The following is a 10,853-nucleotide window of genomic DNA, read 5'->3' on the forward strand; positions in this document are numbered from 1 at the left end:
CCCAGAGGTTCGCATAAACCTCCCCCGCTCTGCAGACAGGTTTACCCAAGACGCCTCATTCCACCGGGAAGGTGATGGCAAAAACCCGCTTACCTTTGCTCTAGGCTGTGGCCCCCTGAAATGTGGGGGGGCCCCCAGCTCTTTTGGGAAGGGAAGGTCTATCTTCTCGGTCAGGGTGTCCTGGGCAGGGTGGGGCGGGGGGGTCTCTGAACTAGACTGTCGTGTTGGGAAACAGCGGGTATGTTGCTTCCTCGGTATCAACCCCTCCCTTGCACGGCCAGGGCGCTGGAGCCCCGGCAGCTGCAGGCTTTTGCGAGGGACACAAGGGCGAGAGCGGCCTGCAGGCAGCAGCCTTCGCGCGGCAGTGAACGCAAGGCACTTCCTGCTGGGGACGCGTTTCCCTGCGACACAGACCCCGCGCCCGGTTGGCTTTGCAGGTGTCTCGGGTGAAGGGGCCGCAGGGAGAACTGGATCCTGGCCGGGGCCCGCTCAGGTCGCGGGTTTGTGCCCGCGGGCGTGGGGGGCGTTAGCTGTTGGGTGCAAAAGGGTCAGGTGCGCTTCTTCCCCTCGGGGCGGGCCCACGCCGCGCCATGCACCCCCCTGGCAGCACCCCTTTCAGCCCTACGCACAGTGCCCCACCGCCCCGAGACCCCCACAAACCCCTATGCGCAGTGCCCTTCCCCAGACCACTATGTCCAGCATACCTCACCCACCCGGACCCCCCCCGATCCTCTCACTGCCCAGTGCCCCCCACAGCCCTCCCGCAACTGCACAGTGCCCTGCACCTCCCCGCCCAGAGCCCCCCCCCCCGATCCAATCACTGTCCAGTGCCCCCCACAGCCCTCCCGCAACTGCACAGTGCCCGGCACCTCCCCGCCCAGAGCCCCCCCCCCGATCCTCTCACTGCCCAGTGCCCCCCACAGCCCTCCCGCAACTGCACAGTGCCCTGCGCCTCCCCGCCCAGAGCCCCCCACAGATCCTCTCACTGCCCAGTGCCCCCCACAGCCCTCCCACAACTGCACAGTGCCCGGCGCCTCCCCGCCCAGAGCCCCCCCCCCGATCCAATCACTGTCCAGTGCCCCCCACAGCCCTCCCGCAACTGCACAGTGCCCGGCACCTCCCCGCCCAGAGCCCCCCCCCCGATCCTCTCACTGCCCAGTGCCCCCCACAGCCCTCCCGCAACTGCACAGTGCCCTGCGCCTCCCCGCCCAGAGCCCCCCACAGATCCTCTCACTGCCCAGTGCCCCCCACAGCCCTCCCACAACTGCACAGTGCCCTGCGCCTCCCCGCCCAGAGCCCCCCCCGATCCACTCACTGCCCAGTGCCCCCCACAGCCCTCCCACAACTGCACAGTGCCCTGCACCTCCCCGCCCAGAGCCGCCCCCCCCCCGATCCTCTCACTGCCCAGTGCCCCCCCCCCAACCCTCCCACAACTGCACAGTGCCCGGCGCCTCCCCGCCCAGAGCCCCCCCCACAGATCCACTCACTGCCCAGTGCCCCCCACAGCCCTCCCACAACTGCACAGTCCCCGGCACCTCCCCGCCCAGAGCCCCCCCCCGATCCCCTCACTGCCCAGTGCCCCCCACAGCCCTCCCACAACTGCACAGTGCCCGGCACCTCCCCGCCCACAGCCCCCCCCCTGATCCTCTCACTGCCCAGTGCCCCCCACAGCCCTCCCGCAACTGCACAGTGCCCGGCGCCTCCCTGCCCAGAGCCCCCCCCCCCCGATCCTCTCACTGCCCAGTGCCCCCCACAGCCCTCCCACAACTGCACAGTGCCCTGCGCCTCCCCGCCCAGAGCCCCCCCCGATCCACTCACTGCCCAGTGCCCCCCACAGCCCTCCCACAACTGCACAGTGCCCGGCACCTCCCTGCCCAGAGCCCCCCCCCCGATCCTCTCACTGCCCAGTGCCCCCCACAGCCCTCCCGCAACTGCACAGTGCCCTGCGCCTCCCCGCCCAGAGCCCCCCCCCACAGATCCACTCACTGCCCAGTGCCCCCCACAGCCCTCCCACAACTGCACAGTGCCCTGCGCCTCCCCGCCCAGAGCCCCCCCCCGATCCACTCACTGCCCAGTGCCCCCCACAGCCCTCCCACAACTGCACAGTGCCCTGCACCTCCCCGCCCAGAGCCGCCCCCCCCCGATCCTCTCACTGCCCAGTGCCCCCCCCCCAACCCTCCCACAACTGCACAGTGCCCGGCGCCTCCCCGCCCAGAGCCCCCCCCCACAGATCCACTCACTGCCCAGTGCCCCCCACAGCCCTCCCACAACTGCACAGTCCCCGGCACCTCCCCGCCCAGAGCCCCCCCCCGATCCCCTCACTGCCCAGTGCCCCCCACAGCCCTCCCACAACTGCACAGTGCCCGGCACCTCCCCGCCCACAGCCCCCCCCCGATCCTCTCACTGCCCAGTGCCCCCCACAGCCCTCCCGCAACTGCACAGTGCCCGGCGCCTCCCTGCCCAGAGCCCCCCCCCCGATCCTCTCACTGCCCAGTGCCCCCACAGCCCTCCCACAACTGCACAGTGCCCTGCGCCTCCCCGCCCAGAGCCCCCCCGATCCACTCACTGCCCAGTGCCCCCCACAGCCCTCCCACAACTGCACAGTGCCCTGCGCCTCCCCGCCCAGAGCCCCCCCCCCCCCCAGAGCCACTCACTGCCCAGTGCCCCCCACAGCCCTCCCACAACTGCACAGTGCCCGGCACCTCCCCGCCCAGAGCCCCCCCCCGATCCTCTCACTGCCCAGTGCCCCCCACAGCCCTCCCACAACTGCACAGTGCCCGGCACCTCCCTGCCCAGAGCCCCCCCCCCCCGATCCTCTCACTGCCCAGTGCCCCCCACAGCCCTCCCGCAACTGCACAGTGCCCGGCACCTCCCTGCCCAGAGCCCCCCCCCAGATCCACTCACTGCCCAGTGCCCCCCACAGCCCTCCCACAACTGCACAGTGCCCGGCACCTCCCCGCCCAGAGCCCCCCCCCGATACTCTCACTGCCCAGTGCCCCCCACAGCCCTCCCACAACTGCACAGTGCCCGGCACATCCCCGCCCAGAGCCCCCCCCCCGATCTTCTCACTGCCCAGTGCCCCCCACAGCCCTCCCACAACTGCACACTGCCCGGCGCCTCCCTGCCCAGAGCCCCCCCCCCGATCCTCTCACTGCCCAGTGCCCCCCACAGCCCTCCCACAACTGCACAGTACCCGGCACCTCCCCGCCCAGAGCCCCCCCCCCGATCCTCTCACTGCCCAGTGCCCCCCACAGACCTCCCACAACTGCACAGTGCCCGGCACCTCCCCGCCCAGAGCCCCCCCAGATCCTCTCACTGCCCAGTGCCCCCCACAGCCCTCCCGCAACTGCACAGTGCCCGGCACCTCCCTGCCCAGAGCCCCCCCCCCCCGATCCTCTCACTGCCCAGTGCTCCCCACAGCCCTCCCGCAACTGCACAGTGCCCTGCGCCTCCCTGCCCAGAGCCCCCCCCGATCCTCTCACTGCCCAGTGCCCCCCACAGCCCTCCCGCAACTGCACAGTGCCCTGCGCCTCCCCGCCCAGAGCCCCCCCGATCCTCTCACTGCCCAGTGCCCCCCACAGCCCTCCCGCAACTGCACAGTGCCCTGCGCCTCCCCTCCCAGAGCCCCCCCCCGATCCTCTCACTGCCCAGTGCCCCCCACAGCCCTCCCGCAACTGCACAGTGCCCTGCGCCTCCCTGCCCAGAGCCCCCCCCCCGCGATCCTCTCACTGCCCAGTGCCCCCCACAGCCCTCCCGCAACTGCACAGTGCCCGGCACCTCCCTGCCCAGAGCCCCCCCCCCCGATCCTCTCACTGCCCAGTGCTCCCCACAGCCCTCCCGCAACTGCACAGTGCCCTGCGCCTCCCTGCCCAGAGCCCCCCCCGATCCTCTCACTGCCCAGTGCCCCCCACAGCCCTCCCGCAACTGCACAGTGCCCTGCGCCTCCCCGCCCAGAGCCACCCCGATCCTCTCACTGCCCAGTGCCCCCCACAGCCCTCCCGCAACTGCACAGTGCCCTGCGCCTCCCCTCCCAGAGCCCCCCCCCGATCCTCTCACTGCCCAGTGCCCCCCCCAGCCCTCCCGCAACTGCACAGTGCCCTGCGCCTCCCTGCCCAGAGCCCCCCCCCGCGATCCTCTCACTGCCCAGTGCCCCCCCCCAGCCCTCCCACAATTGCACAGTGCCCGGCACCTCCCCGCCCAGAGCCCTCCCCCCCGATCCTCTCACTGCCCAGTGCCCCCCACAGCCCTCCCGCAACTGCACAGTGCCCTGCGCCTCCCCGCCCAGAGCCCCCCCCCCACAGATCCACTCACTGCCCAGTGCCCCCCACAGCCCTCCCACAACTGCACAGTGCCCTGCGCCTCCCCACCCCGAGCCCCCCCCCCGATCCACTCACTGCCCAGTGCCCCCCACAGCCCTCCCACAACTGCACAGTGCCCTGCACCTCCCCGCCCAGAGCCGCCCCCCCCGATCCTCTCACTGCCCAGTGCCCCCCCCCAGCCCTCCCACAACTGCACAGTGCCCGGCGCCTCCCCGCCCAGAGCCCCCCCCACAGATCCACTCACTGCCCAGTGCCCCCCACAGCCCTCCCACAACTGCACAGTGCCCGGCACCTCCCCGCCCAGAGCCCCCCCCCGATCCTCTCACTGCCCAGTGCCCCCCACAGCCCTCCCACAACTGCACAGTGCCCGGCACCTCCCCGCCCAGAGCCCCCCCCCCCCGATCCTCTCACTGCCCAGTGCCCCCCACAGCCCTCCCGCAACTGCACAGTGCCCGGCGCCTCCCTGCCCAGAGCCCCCACCCCGATCCTCTCACTGCCCAGTGCCCCCCACAGCCCTCCCACAACTGCACAGTGCCCTGCGCCTCCCCGCCCAGAGCCCCCCCCGATCCACTCACTGCCCAGTGCCCCCCACAGCCCTCCCACAACTGCACAGTGCCCTGCGCCTCCCCGCCCAGAGCCCCCCCCCCACAGATCCACTCACTGCCCAGTGCCCCCCACAGCCCTCCCACAACTGCACAGTGCCCGGCACCTCCCCGCCCAGAGCCCCCCCCCCGATCCTCTCACTGCCCAGTGCCCCCCACAGCCCTCCCACAACTGCACAGTGCCCGGCACCTCCCCGCCCAGAGCCCCCCCCCGATCCTCTCACTGCCCAGTGCCCCCCACAGCCCTCCCACAACTGCACAGTGCCCTGCGCCTCCCCGCCCAGAGCCCCCGCCCCGATCCACTCACTGCCCAGTACCCCCCACAGCCCTCCCACAACTGCACAGTGCCCGGCACCTCCCTGCCCAGAGCCCCCCCCCCCCGATCCTCTCACTGCCCAGTGCCCCCCACAGCACTCCCGCAACTGCACAGTGCCCGGCACCTCCCTGCCCAGAGCCCCCCCCCAGATCCACTCACTGCCCAGTGCCCCCCACAGCCCTCCCACAACTGCACAGTGCCCGGCACCTCCCCGCCCAGAGCCCCCCCCCGATCCTCTCACTGCCCAGTGCCCCCCACAGCCCTCCCACAACTGCACAGTGCCCGGCGCCTCCCTGCCCAGAGCCCCCCCCCCCGATCCTCTCACTGCCCAGTGCCCCCCACAGCCCTCCCACAACTGCACAGTACCCGGCACCTCCCCGCCCAGAGCCCCCCCCCGATCCTCTCACTGCCCAGTGCCCCCCACAGACCTCCCACAACTGCACAGTGCCCGGCACCTCCCCGCCCAGAGCCCCCCCCAGATCCTCTCACTGCCCAGTGCCCCCCACAGCCCTCCCACAACTGCACAGTGCCCGGCGCTTCCCCGCCCAGAGCCCCCCCCCCCGATCCTCTCACTGCCCAGTGCCCCCCACAGCCCTCCCACAACTGCACAGTGCCCGGCACCTCCCCGCCCAGAGCCCCCCCCCCCGATCCTCTCACTGCCCAGTGCCCCCCACAGCCCTCCCACAACTGCACAGTGCCCGGCGCCTCCCCGCCCAGAGCCCCCCCCCGATCCTCTCACTGCCCAGTGCCCCCCACAGCCCTCCCACAACTGCACAGTGCCCGGCACCTCCCCGCCCAGAGCCCCCCCCCGATCCTCTAACTGCCCAGTGCCCCCCACAGCCCTCCCACAACTGCACAGTGCCCGGCACCTCCCCGCCCAGAGCCCCCCCCCCCCCCGATCCTCTCACTGCCCAGTGCCCCCCACAGCCCTCCCACAACTGCACAGTGCCCTGCACCTCCCCGCCCAGAGCCCCCCCCGATCCACTCACTGCCCAGTGCCCCCCACAGCCCTCCCACAACTGCACAGTGCCCGGCACCTCCCCGCCCAGAGCCCCCCCCCCGATCCACTCACTGCCCAGTGCCCCCCACAGCCCTCCCACAACTGCACAGTGCCCGGCACCTCCCTGCCCAGAGCCCCCCCCCAATCCTCTCACTGCCCAGTGCCCCCCACAGCCCTCCCGCAACTGCACAGTGCCCGGCACCTCCCTGCCCAGAGCCCCCCCCCCAGATCCACTCACTGCCCAGTGCCCCCCACAGCCCTCCCACAACTGCACAGTGCCCGGCACCTCCCCGCCCAGAGCCCCCCCCCCGATCCTCTCACTGCCCAGTGCCCCCCACAGCCCTCCCACAACTGCACAGTGCCCGGCACCTCCCCGCCCAGAGCCCCCCCCCCGATCCTCTCACTGCCCAGTGCCCCCCACAGCCCTCCCACAACTGCACAGTGCCCGGCGCCTCCCTGCCCAGAGCCCCCCCCCGATCCTCTCACTGCCCAGTGCCCCCCACAGCCCTCCCACAACTGCACAGTACCCGGCGCCTCCCCGCCCAGAGCCCCCCCGATCCTCTCACTGCCCAGTGCCCCCCACAGCCCTCCCACAACTGCACAGTACCCGGCGCCTCCCCGCCCAGAGCCCCCCCCCCCGATCCTCTCACTGCCCAGTGCCCCCCACAGCCCTCCCACAACTGCACAGTGCCCGGCGCTTCCCCGCCCAGAGCCCCCCCCCCCCGATCCTCTCACTGCCCAGTGCCCCCCACAGCCCTCCCACAACTGCACAGTGCCCGGCACCTCCCCGCCCAGAGCCCCCCCCCCCCGATCCTCTCACTGCCCAGTGCCCCCCACAGCCCTCCCACAACTGCACAGTGCCCGGCGCCTCCCCGCCCAGAGCCCCCCCCGATCCTCTCACTGCCCAGTGCCCCCCACAGCCCTCCCACAACTGCACAGTGCCCGGCACCTCCCCGCCCAGAGCCCCCCCCCAGATCCACTCACTGCCCAGTGCCCCCCACAGCCCTCCCACAACTGCACAGTGCCCGGCACCTCCCCGCCCAGAGCCCCCCCCCGATCCTCTCACTGCCCAGTGCCCCCCACAGCCCTCCCACAACTGCACAGTGCCCGGCGCCTCCCTGCCCAGAGCCCCCCCCCCCCGATCCTCTCACTGCCCAGTGCCCCCCACAGCCCTCCCACAACTGCACAGTACCCGGCACCTCCCCGCCCAGAGCCCCCCCCCGATCCTCTCACTGCCCAGTGCCCCCCACAGACCTCCCACAACTGCACAGTGCCCGGCACCTCCCCGCCCAGAGCCCCCCCCAGATCCTCTCACTGCCCAGTGCCCCCCACAGCCCTCCCACAACTGCACAGTGCCCGGCGCTTCCCCGCCCAGAGCCCCCCCCCCCGATCCTCTCACTGCCCAGTGCCCCCCACAGCCCTCCCACAACTGCACAGTGCCCGGCACCTCCCCGCCCAGAGCCCCCCCCCCCGATCCTCTCACTGCCCAGTGCCCCCCACAGCCCTCCCACAACTGCACAGTGCCCGGCGCCTCCCCGCCCAGAGCCCCCCCCGATCCTCTCACTGCCCAGTGCCCCCCACAGCCCTCCCACAACTGCACAGTGCCCGGCACCTCCCCGCCCAGAGCCCCCCCCCCGATCCTCTAACTGCCCAGTGCCCCCCACAGCCCTCCCACAACTGCACAGTGCCCGGCACCTCCCCGCCCAGAGCCCCCCCCCCCCGATCCTCTCACTGCCCAGTGCCCCCCACAGCCCTCCCACAACTGCACAGTGCCCTGCACCTCCCCGCCCAGAGCCCCCCCCGATCCACTCACTGCCCAGTGCCCCCCACAGCCCTCCCACAACTGCACAGTGCCCGGCACCTCCCCGCCCAGAGCCCCCCCCCCGATCCACTCACTGCCCAGTGCCCCCCACAGCCCTCCCACAACTGCACAGTGCCCGGCACCTCCCTGCCCAGAGCCCCCCCCCCAATCCTCTCACTGCCCAGTGCCCCCCACAGCCCTCCCGCAACTGCACAGTGCCCGGCACCTCCCTGCCCAGAGCCCCCCCCCCGATCCTCTCACTGCCCAGTGCCCCCCACAGCCCTCCCACAACTGCACAGTGCCCGGCGCCTCCCTGCCCAGAGCCCCCCCCCCGATCCTCTCACTGCCCAGTGCCCCCCACAGCCCTCCCACAACTGCACAGTACCCGGCGCCTCCCCGCCCAGAGCCCCCCCGATCCTCTCACTGCCCAGTGCCCCCCACAGCCCTCCCACAACTGCACAGTACCCGGCGCCTCCCCGCCCAGAGCCCCCCCCCCGATCCTCTCACTGCCCAGTGCCCCCCACAGACCTCCCACAACTGCACAGTGCCCGGCACCTCCCCGCCCAGAGCCCCCCCCAGATCCTCTCACTGCCCAGTGCCCCCCACAGCCCTCCCACAACTGCACAGTGCCCGGCGCTTCCCCGCCCAGAGCCCCCCCCCCCGATCCTCTCACTGCCCAGTGCCCCCCACAGCCCTCCCACAACTGCACAGTGCCCGGCGCCTCCCCGCCCAGAGCCCCCCCCGATCCTCTCACTGCCCAGTGCCCCCCACAGCCCTCCCACAACTGCACAGTGCCCGGCACCTCCCCGCCCAGAGCCCCCCCCCGATCCTCTAACTGCCCAGTGCCCCCCACAGCCCTCCCACAACTGCACAGTGCCCGGCACCTCCCCGCCCAGAGCCCCCCCCCCCGATCCTCTCACTGCCCAGTGCCCCCCACAGCCGTCCCACAACTGCACAGTGCCCGGCGCCTCCCCGCCCAGAGCCCCCCCCGATCCTCTCACTGCCCAGTGCCCCCCACAGCCCTCCCACAACTGCACAGTGCCCTGCACCTCCCCGCCCAGAGCCCCCCCCCGATCCACTCACTGCCCAGTGCCCCCCACAGCCCTCCCACAACTGCACAGTGCCCTGCGCCTCCCCGCCCAGAGCCCCCCCCCCGATCCACTCACTGCCCAGTGCCCCCCACAGCCCTCCCGCAACTGCACAGTGCCCGGCGCCTCCCCGCCCAGAGCCCCCCCCCGATCCTCTCACTGCCCAGTGCCCCCCACAGCCCTCCCACAACTGCACAGTGCCCTGCGCCTCCCCGCCCAGAGCCCCCCCACAGATCCTCTCACTGCCCAGTGCCCCCCACAGCCCTCCCACAACTGCACAGTGCCCTGCGCCTCCCCGCCCAGAGCCCCCCCCCCCCGATCCACTCACTGCCCAGTGCCCCCCACAGCCCTCCCACAACTGCACAGTGCCCGGCACCTCCCCGCCCAGAGCCCCCCCCCCGATCCTCTCACTGCCCAGTGCCCCCCACAGCCCTCCCACAACTGCACAGTGCCCGGCGTCTCCCCGCCCAGAGCCCCCCCCGATCCTCTCACTGCCCAGTGCCCCCCACAGCCCTCCCACAACTGCACAGTGCCCTGCACCTCCCCGCCCAGAGCCCCCTCCCCCCGATCCACTCACTGCCCAGTGCCCCCCACAGCCCTCCCACAATTGCACAGTGCCCTGCGCCTCCCCGCCCAGAGCCCCCCCCCCGATCCACTCACTGCCCAGTGCCCCCCACAGCCCTCCCGCAACTGCACAGTGCCCGGCGCCTCCCCGCCCAGAGCCCCCCCCCGATCCTCTCACTGCCCAGTGCCCCCCACAGCCCTCCCGCAACTGCACAGTGCCCGGCACCTCCCCGCCCAGAGCCCCCCCCCCCGATCCTCTCACTGCCCAGTGCCCCCCACAGCCCTCCCGCAACTGCACAGTGCCCGGCACCTCTCCGCCCAGAGCCCCCCCCCGATCCACTCACTGCCCAGTGCCCCCCACAGCCCTCCCACAACTGCACAGTGCCCTGCGCCTCCCTGCCCAGAGCCCCCCCGATCCTCTCACTGCCCAGTGCCCCCCACAGCCCTCCCACAACTGCACAGTGCCCTGCGCCTCCCTGCCGAGAGCCCCCCCCCGATCCACTCACTGCCCAGTGCCCCCCACAGCCCTCCCACAACTGCACAGTGCCCTGCGCCTCCCTGCCCAGAGCCCCCCCCCACAGATCCTCTCACTGCCCAGTGCCCCCCACAGCCCTCCCACAACTGCACAGTGCCCTGCGCCTCCCTGCCCAGAGCCCCCCCCCCGATCCTCTCACTGCCCAGTGCCCCCCACAGCCCTCCCACAACTGCACAGTGCCCGGCACCTCCCCGCCCAGAGCCCCCCCCCCATTCCACTCACTGCCCAGTGCCCCCCACAGCCCTCCCACAACTGCACAGTGCCCTGCGCCTCCCTGCCCAGAGCCCCCCCCCCGATCCACTCACTGCCCAGTGCCCCCCACAGCCCTCCCACAACTGCACAGTGCCCGGCACCTCCCCACCCAGAGCCCCCCCCCCGATCCTCTCACTGCCCAGTGCCCCCCACAGCCCTCCCACAACTGCACAGTGCCCGGCACCTCCCTGCCCAGAGCCCCCCCCGCAGATCCACTCACTGCCCAGTGCCCCCCACAGCCTCACCGTCATAACTGCACTGTGCCCCACACAGACCCCCCCCACACACACTTCCCAGCGTCCCGACACACACAGATCTCCCCCACTGCACAGCCCCCCAACACACACAGATCTCTCCACACCCTCACTGCCTAATA

General features: G+C 72.3%; 1 protein-coding gene across 7 annotated transcripts in view; it reads right to left on the bottom strand.

Annotated features, from left to right (window-relative positions):
- LOC140904635 (uncharacterized) overlaps positions 1-440 on the bottom strand; it is a 50,271-nt gene extending 49,831 nt beyond the window's left edge. For 5 of the 7 annotated variants that reach the window (XM_073327039.1, XM_073327041.1, XM_073327038.1 and 2 more), the window contains exon 1: positions 94-440. The gene's annotated coding sequence lies outside the window, so the exon portion shown is untranslated. The remainder of the gene's footprint in view (positions 1-93) is intronic. The other 2 variants (XM_073327046.1, XM_073327047.1) reach the window with 1 other exon arrangement.
- Positions 441-10,853: the final 10,413 nt, after the last annotated feature.

This window comes from Lepidochelys kempii, unplaced genomic scaffold (assembly GCF_965140265.1).
Source record: "Lepidochelys kempii isolate rLepKem1 unplaced genomic scaffold, rLepKem1.hap2 scaffold_54, whole genome shotgun sequence".
Classification (NCBI taxonomy): domain Eukaryota; kingdom Metazoa; phylum Chordata; order Testudines; family Cheloniidae; genus Lepidochelys; species Lepidochelys kempii.